Genomic DNA, 16,390 nt, shown 5'->3' with positions numbered 1-16,390 from the left:
AAAGATAGCTTTTCTAGCACGAGGATCCAGTTTACCATCTTTGACATGATAATAAGCTGGATACCCGAATATACGAAGGGAATCATAGTCTTGTGCATGCTTTCCAGACCACATTTCCATAGGAATTTTACCTCCAATTACAGCAGAAGGCAACCAGTTTACCAAGTGACTTGCGTAGCTCATAGCTTCAGCCCAAAACTTTTTATCTAAACCAGCATTAGATAACATACACCATACTTTCTCCAGTAAAGTACGATTCATACGCTCAACCATACTGTTCTGTTGCGGAGTATGTCTCACCGTGAAATGTCTTTTAATACCCTCGTTCTGGCATACTTGCAAGAATAGATCAGAAGTATATTCACCCCCATTATTAGATTGTAATACTTTGATTTTTCTGCCAGTTTAAGTCTCCACCAATTTCTTCCATTTCACGAAAATCTCTAGAACCTCATCATTTGCTCGCATAGTGTACACCCACACACGTATAGAGAAATCATCAACAAATGTAACAAAATAATGGCTTCCACCAATTGATGCAGTCTTAGTTGGTCCTCATACATCACTATGAACATATTCAAGGATCTCACGAGTATCGTGATTAGCTGTACCAAACTTGACCCTTGTTTTCTTGCCCACTACACAATGCTCATAGAAATTTAATTTATAGGTTTTGGTACCTTTTAAGAGTTCGTGCCTCATTAGAGTTTACAAAGACTTCTCGCCAGCATGTCCCAGTTGTACATGCCATAGCTTGGTGGTGTCACTATGCGCCTCAACAACATTTGCTTCATCAGTTGTACCTCCCTTCAAATAGTACAGATTGTGACGCTAAACCCCTTGCAGAATCACCATAGCCCCATGTGCAAACTTTATTATACCATCTTCAATGGTAACCTTGTAGCTTTTATTTCCTAAAGCACCCACAGAAATTAGATTTTTCTTTAAAGTTGGAATAAATCTAACCTCTTTGAGTTCTCTGACCATTCCATCAAACATTTTGAGCCGAATTGTTCCTATCCCCATTGTACGACACGGTTGATCATTCCCCATCACAACTGCACCGGATTCCAGATTACGAAAATCCGTAAACCATTCCTTAATAGGACACAAATTATAGGTTGCTCCAGTATCAAGTATCCACTCACTTGAACTAGCCACGTATGTTGCAGGAGTAATACTTAGTGAATAATTAGAATCTTCATCTTTCCGTGCCATGTTTGCTGCTGCTGGTTTCTTCCCATCTCTCTTTTGAGCCTTTGGACAATATTTCCTCCAATGACCCTTTTCCTGACAAAAGGCACACTCGTCTCCAGCTATATTTCTGCTTCTCGATTTGGATCGAGAATTCTTTCCACCACCCTTTTTCTTTTTCTCCATCGCCCAATCTCTGCTCACCAAAGCTTCAGACGATGCTCGTTCAGAATTTTTATTATTATTCCGAATCTCTAAGTTAGTCAATGCCATGCAAACATGTTTGAAGATGATCACGCTTTTCCCATATATTAAGGTAGTCACAAAATGGCTATATTCCTCTGGTAGTGAGTGTAACAAAATTATAGCCTTGACTTTATCCTGAATATCTTCATCAAAATTCTTCAAATCAGCAAGTAACTTTTCAAATCTTGAGACATGATCCTGCATTGACACCCCAGGCTTCATTCGAAAGCCATATACTTGGCTCATTGCATTAAGACGATTTTCAGGACTTTTCAGCAAGTACTTCTCCTCCAATGTACACAAAGTCACCGCACACTCCTCATCTTTCACCAAGTATTTCACCTCCTTGGTCAAACAAGATCTGATCTGACCACAAGCTTTCTCGTTCATACGATCCCAAATTTCTTCATTATACAAGTGTCTTTTATTTTTCAGAACAACATCGAGATCGATTTGAATAAGGGTATCCATAACTTCGCGCCTCCACATGCCGAAGTTGATTTTCCCATCAAACTTTTCAACATTGATCTTCTGGCCTTCTATAACATGTGTTGAATAGCGATTTGACAAATCTCGCCTCCCACCTGAAGTGTCTCCTGAAATAGTCTCGGTAGATCTCTCCCTAATTGTGGAAGTTTCACCTTCTACCATTTTGTCAAGGAACTATTTCCACTTGAAAAACAGCCTCTATGATGTTAATTTCGCGTGAATAAATGCACTAGGAAAGTTCCTAGGAGGCTGGACGGGAACTCGGTCCCAATTAAAAACCAGAATCCTTAGACTCTTATCGCCTTTGTTGTCAGAACTTTCCGAGACATTAAAAAATACACACTACTTACAATAGACTGTCTCCCAAGTACAAATGGTTGTCTCCACCGTATTCGTGAACAGTACTATATATGAACAATATAGTATACTGGAATAGTACCGTATATGTGAACAGTACCATATCCCCCCAAGTACGAACCGTCGGCTCTAATACCACTTATTGAGCGCGGAATGCGAAATCAAGCGCACCAAATAATTATAGAAAAATAATGGACACAAAATTTACGTGGTTCGGTAATTAAACCTACATCCACCGGAGCAAGAGAAAAATAATTGTAATAGTAACAATTATTTGAGTACAAATTTGAGTAAAGAAATCTTACTTTCCTAGAACCCAAATACACCCAGTACTCTCACACACACTCTCCAATTGCTCACACTCTCAGAACTCTCAAAAGCTTAAAAACTAATAAGCTTAACAAATTTTTGGGGATACTTTAGAATGAAGAAATGGCTTCAATTTATAGGCTTCAAGCTTACACTATTCCACCTAATCCCTCTGCAATTTGTCAATCTTCATCTCTGTCAATTTGACAAATTTTGCTAACTTTTCCATTTTTCTTCATTTGGTGCAGGATTGTCAAATGCCAAATATTTTACAGCTTACAGTTTTGGTGCCGACTTTGAAAAAACAAAAGCAATGCATGTGGCTCACTTTTCTTTTTCAACTAATTTGAAAACACTCTTTGACTTTTCAACAAAAAGAACAGTACAAAACCCGAACAACAACAACCATAGAGGGGGTTAAGGGCGATACTTGGAAGAAGTCAGCACTAGTGGCATTGCCGTGATGGTGAGAGAGCCAAGCAAAAGAAAATCTCCGACGTAGAAAACGCTTTTGACTCAAGAAAATGAGTTGCCTTATGGCAGAATGACGAAAAGTGAAACGCAAGAAAGCTTTCAAATTAGGGATTTTATGCGAGAGAGAGAATAGAGGCGTTTAAGTCACGTGGGTGTTAGTTCAATCGTCACGTATCGAGGACAGATAAGCCGCGGTTTCAAATTTCAAACGCAGAGGGTAGAAAGTGCCACGTCATTTGCATTTAAGATGACATGACAAGATGTCAGCCCTACTGCATAGTGGAGATGCTCACATATGCCCATACCTAGGCCAGAAACCCTCTAGACAGAAAACATCACCTCAGATCCATCAAAATAAAGCAAGGACCGGGAGGATGCTACCCGGAGGTGGCCATATTCAATTCTTAGTTTCTAGTCTTAACTCGTTTCACTCGTAATACTAGAAACTAGGGGACTGGTGTTGAGTAATAAAAAGTACCAATCAGACATCTCCCCATTTCTTACTCGGGGATGAATCTCCCCGACTGAATGTTACGAGCAAACTCTTGGTAGTGTGTTTTTTATGGGCACGATCTGACTAGAAATGATACCGGCCAGAAGTTCATACCGACCAGGTACTTGTCACTCAAAGAGAGGACGTGATCTCACAAACACACGACAATTTCGCCACACCCCAACCCGCTGGGAAAACAAGACACCCCACGATTACCCACGTTCGATTGTTGAAGACCCATTAAGGCCCTTAACCACCCGAATATGACGTGCATGGAAAATACCCTGAAAAAGTGGGATGATTGCCTATAAAAACGGAGAAATCAATGAAGAGGGGGAGAGACAAAAAGAGAGAGAGGGGAAACTCTATCAAATTGACTCCAGGCATTGTTACATAGCCACCTTAAATACATTTTATCTTAAGAACATCACAATGAATGTGTGTGAACATAAATCATACAGTTTTCCCGTAAATTCCGTGTCCTGACTTAAGCATCGGAGGGTTTACACCGGAAAAACTACCGGCGTCTCTGATTTGTTTCTGTGAATGCAGGTTTGGAAAGAAGAGGAAGAGTGATTTGGTTCCTAGGAGCTCGGGCAATTGCTACAGCTGGTGGAGCACAACCTCTTCTTCATTGTCAACACACTCGTTGGTGATCCCATCTGGTCGGGCAAAGGGCGACTAGATTTCAACATCAACAGTACGCTCGGACAAAACACCTACTCCTGTTTTAGAAACGGGCTCCTCTGTTTTACTGTTTGGTGATTGCAAAAATTTGTCTAAATAATGCATAGTTGTAGAGTTAAGAACAAAATTTATGTTAAAATAAAGAAGCATCAGAGATCCCCCGATATTATTATCATCCAGAACAATATGTTTATTGGGCCGAAATGGGCTAACATACATGGGTTCAAGCTTGCAAAATCCACATTTATGTATAATTATATAGTAATTAAATACTGAATTTGAACTCATACAACTATTCAATCATTTGGATTTTGAATCTGTGTTCATTGAACTAAATACCGTCATGTATTCGAGTAAACACATAAAGAATTCATAATTTAATATTGTTCTCAATTTTGACTTCATAATATTCCAGTTATCGTCGCATTTTCTATTACTGTATGGTAAATATGACTTTTAAATAATTTTTTTGACAAAATTAGTCAAGGTGCCATATGTGTATCAAATAATAGTTGATAAAATCATCTTATATTTCAAACCACAGAAGTAAGTATTCATCAAACACTTTATAATTGTCAGTCAATGTTTATGTGAACGTGACCGAAAATGGTTACTAAGTGCATGTTTGGGAGTTAGGATTAAATATGTGATTAGATTAACTTTGGTATTAAATATTTTATCCCATGTTTGGCTATTCTGCTTGGATTGGATTAGGGAGGACTAAATTTAAATTTAGGGCTTAAATCATGGGATTAACAATCCCAATTTATAAGTGGATTTAGATGGGATTAGAATAAGAGAAAAAAATTTTGTTCATGTTTCTTTCATAAATAATACTATTTTTTATTTGAAACCTAAAATTTAATTACTTAATTTATTATTTTATTCATAATTTACATGAATTTATTTTTTATTTTGTTTTTATAGTCTAATTACATTGGTACTTTACTCCAACAAAATTAACTATTTAATAATTTGTTACAATAATTGATTGTATTAAATTCAATAATCAACAATGTAATATTAAAAATAATCATAGAAATTAATAATACAAATAAATAATTAATTTTGTACATACATTATTTGCTAACTTTTTGATAAAATAAAATATATCTAAAATATCCGATAAAAATTAATTAAATAATTAAATAGTTTTATTAATTTATATTTGTTTATTATGAATATGACTACCCAATAACTAATTTACTACATATTTAATGCTATTGTTAATTATCTTTAAATTAAATTAATTATTACTTTTAAATATTCATAACTTTTTTTTGTATTTAAATATGATTTAACATTGTCTAATTCCATATTGTACCAAACATAATATAGTATATAATATAATCTAGTTTAATCTAATCTAACTTAATCCAGTCCAATCTTAATAATTAGCCCAATTCAATTCTACGTGTCAAGCACAACCTAAGAGTTCCTAGTGTTAAAAATTTAACATACCCACGATCAATGAATGGGATAATTTATTTTATAATAATCAAATTGAAGATTTATTCATGCAAATTTGTACGATGATGAGCTTTCATGTTTCTGTCAAACATGAAATAATTTTGTAAACAATGGCCACGTGGAACTTATAACCAACCATCATTTGTTGATAGACAAGTGAAATAACAAAAAAGCAGCGGGGTTGGGCTTTCTCCAGGAATCGGCTTAACACAAACAATGTGGGGTTTCTTGATCTTCTTAAAGATCAAGCATATACGTATACATGTTCTATACCTATCAATCATTCCCCTATTCTTCGGTTTGGTGATTGCAAATAACATTCTTTTCATCTACTCTTTATTTATTTATTTTTAACTCATTAATTCTTGTTCTTCTTAAAGCGTTTAGTAAATATATCATCACCGGGTCAAATCCCTAACATTAACGTACACATCATCTATTAATGAAATTTATTATTTTATCATAATCAAATTGAAGATTAGTTCATGCAGTTTTCTATGATGAGGAGTTTTCATTTTTCTGTTAAATACAAGAACGATTTGTAAATAATGTCCATTTGGAACTAGTAATAACGAAGCATCATTTGTGGACCGAATAAATGAAATAACATTTTAGTTTCTCTCTAAAATGTCATTCTTCATTCAAGCTTTTGCTGCATCTTTTATCAGGCATCTTATAAAGCTTTTCCCTACTAATACTAATAAACTTTGTAAATCAATATTCTTTTCAATTTCACAGGATACAAGTAATGCATATTCAAGCACAACAGGTATTTATTCGTTAGAAACTTCAACTTAATTATTTCATTGGAAAATATGAAACGTAGAGCCATAAACTAGTGCTTTCTTCAATTTAATTGGGTTGAACAAACTTTTTAATGTATTTTACCCAATCCATTTCTTTTATCTCACTGCATGCTTTATTAAAGCTTTGTCTTTGTTCTTGATTGACGACCTTCAAAATTAAATCTTCAAAATCGGGTATAAAAGGGGTGCTTGATTTAAGTCTTCTTCTTTTGCAATTCATTGTTATTGCCCTTTTCAGCTTTTTACTCGCAAAACTTCTTACTCACAAATTCCTCTGCAGTTAACCATGATCTTTTACTCATTAAAATTGTTCTTATTAATTCTTTTTTATAGAGAGAGAGAGAGAGACTCAGAGAGAATTAAAAAAAAAAGTAATTCTAAATTTTTGCTTGTGCATTGTGTGATTTTTACCATTTGTAAAGTTGGTGATTTGTATTGAATAAATAAAATAATAAATAGATTTATGGACTACTCTTTTTTGTTATAATAAACATCAGAGGTCCTTTCCTGATGTTTCATTCCATAAGAATAAATTATAATTTTATTGATTTAGTAACGTCAATAATAGAAATCCTAACAAACATACAAACTTTAGATTATGGATTAAAGCGCTACAAGGTGAATGCTTCACAACAAATTATTTATACTATAGTATCTATGATATTTGGGTATTTGGGAAATGAGGATTAGCTACTCAAATTTGTACTCTATTAATTGTTAGTAAAACAATTATTCTCTCTTATTTCCATGGACGTAGGCTTCATTGCCGAATCACGTAAAATTCTTGTGTCTTTTATTTTTTTGTAAATATTTGGTGTGTATTAATTCCACATTTGCGCACAAATGGTATCATACCACAACAATTGTCGCTTCTGCTGCACAACAATTTCTTCATACACGATGGTTAGCTAGAGACCAAAACATCCTGATCCGTAGAGGCCAGAAGCCAGAAAAAGCATGATGGTATTCCTTTTATTTCTGAATTCCAACCATTCCATTGGGACACAAAAATTTTAGGTTATTTCTTCATATATTACATCAGAAGAGAGGAAAGGGGAAAGAAGAAAACAATAAATGTACTATTCTGACGAAAGCATAAACAAGATGATTGAATCAAGAGACTATTACATGGGAAACCAATCTAGATGAAGCCTGTGATAAAGAATAGCCGTACGCCCATTTACCTCTTTAGCTAAGCTGCCATACTGAAAGCGGCAATCCCACCCGCACAAAACATGAAAAACGATGTACACGTGGCATGAACTTTGAGAAAGCCACATAAAAATGATCTGATGGCCAAGGGATACAACAGTTGTACGACCAAAAGGGGTAGAAATCCATGTCTAGTACACTGCCCTCTTCAATACCTCTAAATACTGAGTCAAATTGATATGAATTTCATGGATGAAACTATGCAACAAACGATCAACCTTGCTGGCGATTATAAGCCAATGCACACAGATTATAGAACGATGCAGCGATGCAAACCAAGAATTACTAGGGTATAGACAGTAAGATTAAATAGAATAATTTGACCACATTACTAGCAAACGCTGCCTACAGACTTGTTATAATCTAATCAGTAAACCTATTCGACTTGCTAGGAAAAAAAATAGGGCTTTTTTGTTTTCATTCCCCTTTGGTGATTGCAAAAATTTAAATCTAAATTTATGGTGCAGGCTACATGGCACCTAGAGGATGATTGTTAGGGTTTGTCTTTTGCTCTTAGTTAGGAATTTAATTAAGAATTTATAGTGTGCGCCTTATCTAAGTAGGTTTCCTAATAGTAATTAAATAATCCAAATTTATGATGCATTAGCATATGATTGTGATAAATAAGCTTTTTATGTATCCTGTAAGGCTAATTACTGTTTTATTAGATTCTCTTGTTAGTCTTGTGAATCAACGAGATTTAATTAGTAGTAGATAATACTTTAGGCTTCACAGGCGCACTATTTTATCCCGCTAAATCAATTTTTTTTAAAATTAAAAATAATTCATCAAACACTTTATAGTTCTAACTTTTAAGCTGGTAAACACTTTAAGCCACAACTTTAAATTCAGTTTACGAGAATTCCTAATAGTCACAGTGGCTTGGGTGGAAATGAATATAAATAATGAAATACTATCTAAGCAACTCAGGGGGGGTGAATTGAGTTTCTAAAAAATTTGTAAAACTTAATTCAAATATGAAACGAATTTAAAACAACAGTAAGTAAATCAACCAAAATATAAAAAGATAAGGGAAGAGAGATTCAAACACGGAGATTTTTACGTGGTTCGGCCAACCTCGCCTACATCCACGCCTCCAAGCACACTGAGCTTGAGGATTCCACTAGTCATGCCTTTAAGGCTTCAAGAACACCTACAATTGATTTCAAAGATGTCAATCAACCTTTACACCAAGAAATTATCCTCAATCTCTTAACCCAAGTGTATCCTAACACTTACAATTTCTCAATTTGATTTTAAAAAAAAAATACAAAATAAATCTCTCTCACACAATGTGTTTGATTACAAATGAAATTCTAAAGTGTGAATAAATGAGATGTATACAAGAATTTAAAACTCAATGAAAGTTGTATGTTCAATAATTTGCTCAATGATAATGGTTGGAATCGTTGTTATTTGAATTTGATTGAACTTATTTATAATTGGAGCTGAAATATAGTCGTTGTTGACTTTTTGCTCAATGTCGGATCGCCGTTTTGACTTTTGACTATGAGCAAGTTACCGTAGGACAATTTTAAATTGTCGGACCGTCGATTTCAAGATGTCGAATCGCTGTTAATGTCCAGAGGCTGCTCTTCAATTCTGTTCAATGTCAGCTAGCTGTTATCAAGAGGTCGGTTAGCCATTTGCTACAATGACTGCAACAGTGAACTATTTCTAAAATTATAATTTGGCCCCAAAACTTTATAAAATTTACTGTGACCCATAACTTTATAAAATTTTGACAAATAAGTCCATTTCCAGAATTTTAAGCAATATTTGCTAATTTCAAAGTTCTCAAAACTTTTTCAATTTAAATCATTAACATGAAAATAACTAATATCATAAAATTACTTTTCATTGAATATAAAGCCTTAATATGAAAAAAAATAATTTGAGCTTTTAAATAAATCTTAATCAAGTTTGTTATCATCAAAATCAATATTAAAGAAATATTTATGTTAACAAATAATGTTTAATTTTAATGTACAAAACACTGGTGCATTTAGAAGGTACTACTGTGTAAACAAAATTTGTGCTTGCAACTCATCTTTTCATTCAACTTTCTAATAATAATTAAAATAATACAGAGGAGAAATAGGGGCTCTCTTTCCGTTTCCCAGTGTTTGTGTTTGGTGATTTTAACTTTATCATGGAATTGTCAATTTTTAGTTGAAAGTTATCTAAATCTTCTTCTCTATATAAGCGTTTACAATGATTTTGTGAAACACAGCAAAAACAATAATAATAAGTATATTTATTCATCTAAGAGGTCAAACTCTCATGCTCAGATATGGATAGTCCCATTTTTTGGTCAGGCATGTCTCTTTACAAGCGTTGAATTATGCAAGCAAATCGCTCCTCAAAATTACCAATCTACCCTCATCGTTACCTTTCAAGTACCCATAACTATAGTTACCCATTACTCTCTTCGCCAAGGCACGCAGATTAAAGAATGCTTAGGGTAAAGGCAGTAACTGTAATCAAATATGACTTTTAATTTTTTTTTTTTACGAAATTAGTTAAAATGACATATGTGTGATCAGATAAAAGTTGTTAAATATCTTATCTTTCAAATTATAAGAGTAAATATTCACCAAACACTTTACAATTTTTAGTCAATGTTTATGAAAACAAGGCCGCAAAATGGTTACTAATGCTAGGGATCAATCCCCAGTATTAACGATTCAACATGCCCATAATCCATTAATAAAATTATTTAATTTATAATAATCAAACTGAAGTTTGTACGATGATGGGCTTTCGTGTTTCAGTCAAAGATGAAATAATTTGTCAATAGTGGCCATGTGGAACTTAAAACCAAGCATCAATTGTTGACATAACAAATGAAATAACAAAATGGCAGCGGGGTTGGCGATACAAAATCAAATCTTTTTTATTTTTTTGATTTTTGATTTTTTCTATTGCATTCTGCATTCTTAAAAGTTTGGTCCAATTATAGAGAATACAGAGCAATGACTTGTATCATCTGTGGAATAATCCATAGAAATATATATGTGAAGCTCGCCAAAGAAAATGGCGCTGATGACATACTCCTAAGAATTGTTCATACTGAGTCATCCATCAATCAACGGGTGGATTATTATCTCACTGTAGATGAAATTCAACTGCAGAAGTAATCGGATGTGGGGTCCCAATTTTGGCATGACCAATTAGAGGTTATCAATATTATAATGCGAAATTGATGATCAATCATCTTAATGTGGGGTACATGATTTCTGATGATCCATCAAAAATACAAAGTTGATTCAAAAGGATGATACAGTGAGTGGAACAGACAGGCTGATGGGAAATCAAGCTATTAAAAAACGAGCTCACATGCTTCATATTGTATTTGATCATGGCTGTCCTAGAAGTTCAGTGGCTGCTTCGGATGCTTTCAAAGTTCTTATTAACCAGAAAGCAGTTTAACAAAAACAAGTATTGTGCATATTATTAACCATATGCTTTCAAAGATCATGTGTAAGCATATCAGAGATCTTGTTGGCTTGAAGATCTTCTTTGGATGCTTTCAATACCTACATTTATACTACCATATGTAAAGCCTTTGTTACTGATTGCATTCAATTATTCAATTAAAAGTCTTACAAAGCATCTAAAATGGAAGATGGAACATCCTCCATCCAAAAAACAAAACGGAAGTCAAAACGTTGATATTGTTTAATGTTTAATATCATGATACTAGAATTTTTTAGGCTAAAGCACCTACCTGCTGCGAGCTTACTACAAAAAAATGAGACTATTTAGTTGTGGGACAAATAGAGAGGGAAATTTTTTACCATTTAGCTAAATTTCGATCTTATGCAAAATAATATAATTCATTTGTTATTATGACCTAACCAACTCAAAACAAAAAGGATTATTATGACCTAACACAGTTCAAAATGCATGCAACAATGGTGTATTTAAAATGGAACTAATGTACAAATAAAATTTATGCATCTCTTCGAGGAAGGCCTTTAGGCCAACAAATGAAAATAGTGAGCTCGCATTTTCTATTATCATTTTCACCACTTGAAAAAGAGAGGGAAAAAAAATTGAGAGGAAAAACAGGGCTCCCCTGTTTTCATTTCCCATTTTTTCAGTTTGGTAATTGTAAATAACATTCTTTACTTCCCTCTTTATTTTATTATTTTTTTTAATTTTTAACTCATTAATTCTTTTTCTTATTCTTGCTAAAGCGTTTAGTAAATTTTATGATCATCTGATCAAATCCCTAACATTAACATACCCATAATCTATTAATGAAATTTATTTATTTTATAATCATCAAATTGAGGATTTGTTCAATTTTGTATGGCGACCAATTTTCATTTTTCTATTAAACATAAGAAGAATTTGTACATGATGTTCAGGTCGAAACTCGTAATAACGACGCATCATTTGTCGACAGAACAAATGAAATAACAAAAAAGTATAAATCAAGTCATTATTGATCCTACTTTGATGATCGAACTTTGGTTTCTTTCTAAGATGCCATTCCTCATTCAAGCTCTTGCTTTTCTCTTTTATCCGGCATCTTACAAAGCCTTGTCCCTACTAATAAGCTCTGCATATCAATATTCTTTTCAATTTCGCAGGATACAAGTAATGTATATGCCAAAATTATTCAAGCGCAACAGGTATTTATTCGTTGAAAACTTTTAACTTGATTATTTCGTTAGAACATATGAAACGTAGAGCTATAAATCAGTGCTCTCTTCAAATTAACTGGGTTGAACAAAAAATTTTAAAGTATTTTACCCGATCCATTTCTTTTATCTCACTGCATGCTTTGTTAAAGCTTCGTCTTTTGGTCTTGATTCTGAACTTCAAAAATTAAATCTTAAGACTCGGGTATAAAATGGGTGCATGATTAAGTCTTCTTCTTTTCCAATTCATTGCTATAACTCACACCAACATTTTACTCAGACATTCCTCTGCAGTTAACAGTGGTCTTTTACTCATTAAAGTTTTTCTTAATAGTTTCTTTGGATACCCGTTCTCACTTAATATGCAAGGCGAATAGAGAAGCTCATCAATTCTTTGATCCCAGACAATTAAAGAAGTACACATGTTCTAAATCATCTAATAATTTCTTTTAATAGCTGTTCTTAATTTCCATCTACTTTGCAAGAAAAAATTTATCTTGTTTGTTTTCATCTTGTCATCTATTTTGCTTGAGTTTTAAGTTATTGTTCATTTGTAATGTCTGTGTTCTTATTATTAGCTTTGGATAATTTGCATCCATGTCTTTTCTTTGTTTGTGGGCTTTTATTCAGACCCCCTGAAACCTTTCTGTTAATATAAAAACTCTAATCCTTGAGCAAAAGGTTAAAAAAAGAAAAAGAAAGAATTCTCTGTTTAGATATCAGTTGGGTTAAGAACAATGTTGTTTGTCTCCTGTCTTTTCTTTGTTTGTTTGTTTGTTTGTTTTGTCATTTTATTAGATTTGCTTTGTATCTAATTTTACTTGAAGATTAAAGCTGAGCGAGAAATGCCTTTTTTTTCTGAAGCAACCTACAAATTTTAGAATAGGGCCAAGAGTATTAAAGATTCAATTAACCGCAAAAAGTTATTTACATGCATCGCTTGCAAACTTAAGCTTATCATCCCAAATTGAGTTGCTTGCATTAGAAATTTTCATGCATTCACGAGCATTATCATCATATCACAAGATAGCCAGAAAAACAAGATAAATCAATTTGAGCAACAAGTTTCCTCTGTTTTCGTTCCCTGTTTATTGTTTTTTTTTTTTTTTGCCTGAAATTAAGAAGAAAAAAGTGGTAAAACAAGTCACCACTGTTTTTATTCCCCTGTTTTTCGTGGAAAAAATAAATGAAATTGAAAAAAAAAAGCAGCGTTGGCAATACAACATGAAACTTTAAATTTTTATTTTATTTTTATTTTTGATTTTGAATGTGCATAAGTCAAATCATATATTATTGATCTTACTTCGATTATTTGCTGTTTAGTTTCTCTCTTAAATGCTTTTTGTTTGTTTCCGGTATTTTGCTTTTATAAAAGTTTTAGTCCTCAATCATTCGTTCAAGGATTTGCTTTCTCTTTTATTAGGCATTTACATTGCTCTGTCAATCAATATTCATTTGAATTTCACAGTACACAAGCAATGTATATACCAAAACTTAATTATTTCTTTAGAATATATGAAAACGTAAGAGTTGTGAACTACTGCTTTCTTCTTCAACATGCGTCAACAGGGCAACAATAACCAAATACATGATATACAAAAGCGGTGCATGACTAATTCTTTTTCTTTTGCAGGTCATTGTTATTGCTCTTGTCAACTTCTTTTCTCACACATTCCCCAGCAGTTACCAGTGATCTTTTTTCTCTTTCAACTTGTTCTTAAATATTAAAGGCGAAATAGAAAAGCTCACCAACTCTCTAATCCCAGATAATTAAAGAGGTGCACGTTTTCTAAATCCTTTAACTTTTTTCTTTTTTCTTTTTATAGTGGAACCCCTGATCCTTGATCTTGACATTTGTTCCTTCATAATTTCCATCTACTTTCCAAGAAAAATTTCTCTGGTTTGTTTTAATATTATAACTTATTTTGCATGAGTTTTAAGTTACTATTCATTGTTAAAGCTTGTGCTCTTATTATTTCCTTTGGTTAATTTGCATGCTTTTCCCAAAAAAAAAGAAAAAAAGAAAAGAAAAAAGTTTATAAAAAGATTATAGGTTTTTACTCAGACCCTTGAAACCTTTCTGATAATACCAAAAACACTAATCCTTTAACAAAAGAAAGCAAGAAAAAAAAAGGTCCTAAATTTTAATATCTGTTGGCTTTGTATCGATATTGCTTGTTTGTTGTCTTTTATTTCATTGTTTGTATCTAAGTTTACTTGAAGATTAAAGATCAGTAGGAAAAGCCCTTTTTATAAAGCTAACATACACATTTTAGAATAGGGCTCAACCGCATGAAAATATTTACATTGTAGTATCTCATATTAATAATCTAAAAAAAACCAATCTAACAAGTTCAAATTCACTGAAATCTAAAAAAGATTGCTTTTAAGGAGTACATGATAGCTATTAAATTTTGGTTAAAGATCTTTTAGGCAGAATTGAAATTCAGTCAGTCATAAATCAACCAATCCAACGAGTTCAAGTACAGAGTCAATTGAACAAATTCATCACTTGCAGAATTAAGCTTATCTTCCGCAATTGAGTTGTTTCCATTAGAAATTTTCTCGCAGTCACGAGACTATCATCAGAACATGATTATTTATATAAGAACAAGAGTTAAGAGGAGAAAAATAAGGCAAAACAAGATTCTTCTGTTTTCATTCCCTTTTTTTTTTTTTTTTGTTTGGTGGTTGAAAAATTTTATCTCTAAATTTTTATAATTTTTCGTGAAAGTTTATATTTAAATAAAGGGTTAAAAAAATCTAGTTCTAAATTTATGCATTGAATGATTATTATTATATTCTCTTAAAATTGGTTACGATATCAATCAAATAACAAATAGAGCTATTAATCACTTTGTTAAAAATGAACATGCGTTCTGTTTATATGACAGAGCAAAACACGGGGTGCACGCTTAAGTCATGTTCTTTTACAGTTCAATTGTATTACTTACTCATAAACTCTTTACTCACATTCCTCTGCAGTTAACCGTGATCTTTTGCTCATTAAAATTTTTCTTATATAGTCAATGCCAATAGTGAAGCTCATAAACTCTGTGATCCTGAATAATTAAAGAGGTGAACTTGTTCTAAATGATAGCTATTCAACTTGGTTAAAGATCTTTTAGAAAGAGTTCAAATTCAGTCAATCATAACTCAACCTATCCAACAACTCCAAGTCTAGAGTCGATTGAGCAAGATTCATCACATGCAAAATTAAGCTTATCATACCCAAATTGAGTTGTTTCGGTTAGAAATTTTCCAGCAGCCATAAGCATCATCATTGTGTTTCCGTTAGGAAATTGAGTTGCTTATCATACCCAAAATATTTATATAAGGACAAGAGTTGAGGAAAAGATCCCTCAAGGAAAAGGTCCCTCTGTTTTCATTCCCCTGTTCTTTCGTTTAGTGATTGAAAAATTTTATATCTAAATTTTATTATTTTCCATTGAGGTTCATTTAAAACAGAAAAGAATTAAAAATGTAATTCTAAATTTACCCTAATTCACGGAGTGATTATTATTATGTTATCTCAAAATTGGCCATACGAATTAAATGACTAATAGAGTTATTGACAATTTTGTTAAAAATGAACAACCGATAAGTCATTATCTTTTGCACTTCATTCTTATTTCTCTCATAAACATTTTAATCACATTTCTCTGTAGTTAACAATGATCTTAAAATTGTTCTTACATATTCATGGCAAATGAAGAAGCTCATCAACTCTGTGATCCCAGATTATTAAAGAGGTGCACATGTTCTAAACCCTTTAATAGTTTCTTTTGATACCATAATCTAATCCTTGATCTTGATAATAGTGCTTTCGCAACATCCAAGTAAAAATTTCTCTTGTTTGTCTTAATCTTGTCATTTAGGTTTCTCGACTTTTAATTTATTATTCATTGTTCACTTCTGTGTCTTAATATTAGCATTCGTTAACTTATTTAAATCCATCCTTTTCAACAGCCAGAAAAATATATATTGTTAAGCAACAGGAG

The sequence above is a fragment of the Citrus sinensis genome, chromosome 5 (assembly GCF_022201045.2).
Source record: "Citrus sinensis cultivar Valencia sweet orange chromosome 5, DVS_A1.0, whole genome shotgun sequence".
Classification (NCBI taxonomy): domain Eukaryota; kingdom Viridiplantae; phylum Streptophyta; class Magnoliopsida; order Sapindales; family Rutaceae; genus Citrus; species Citrus sinensis.
Note: the sequence above shows the minus strand (reverse complement) of the source record.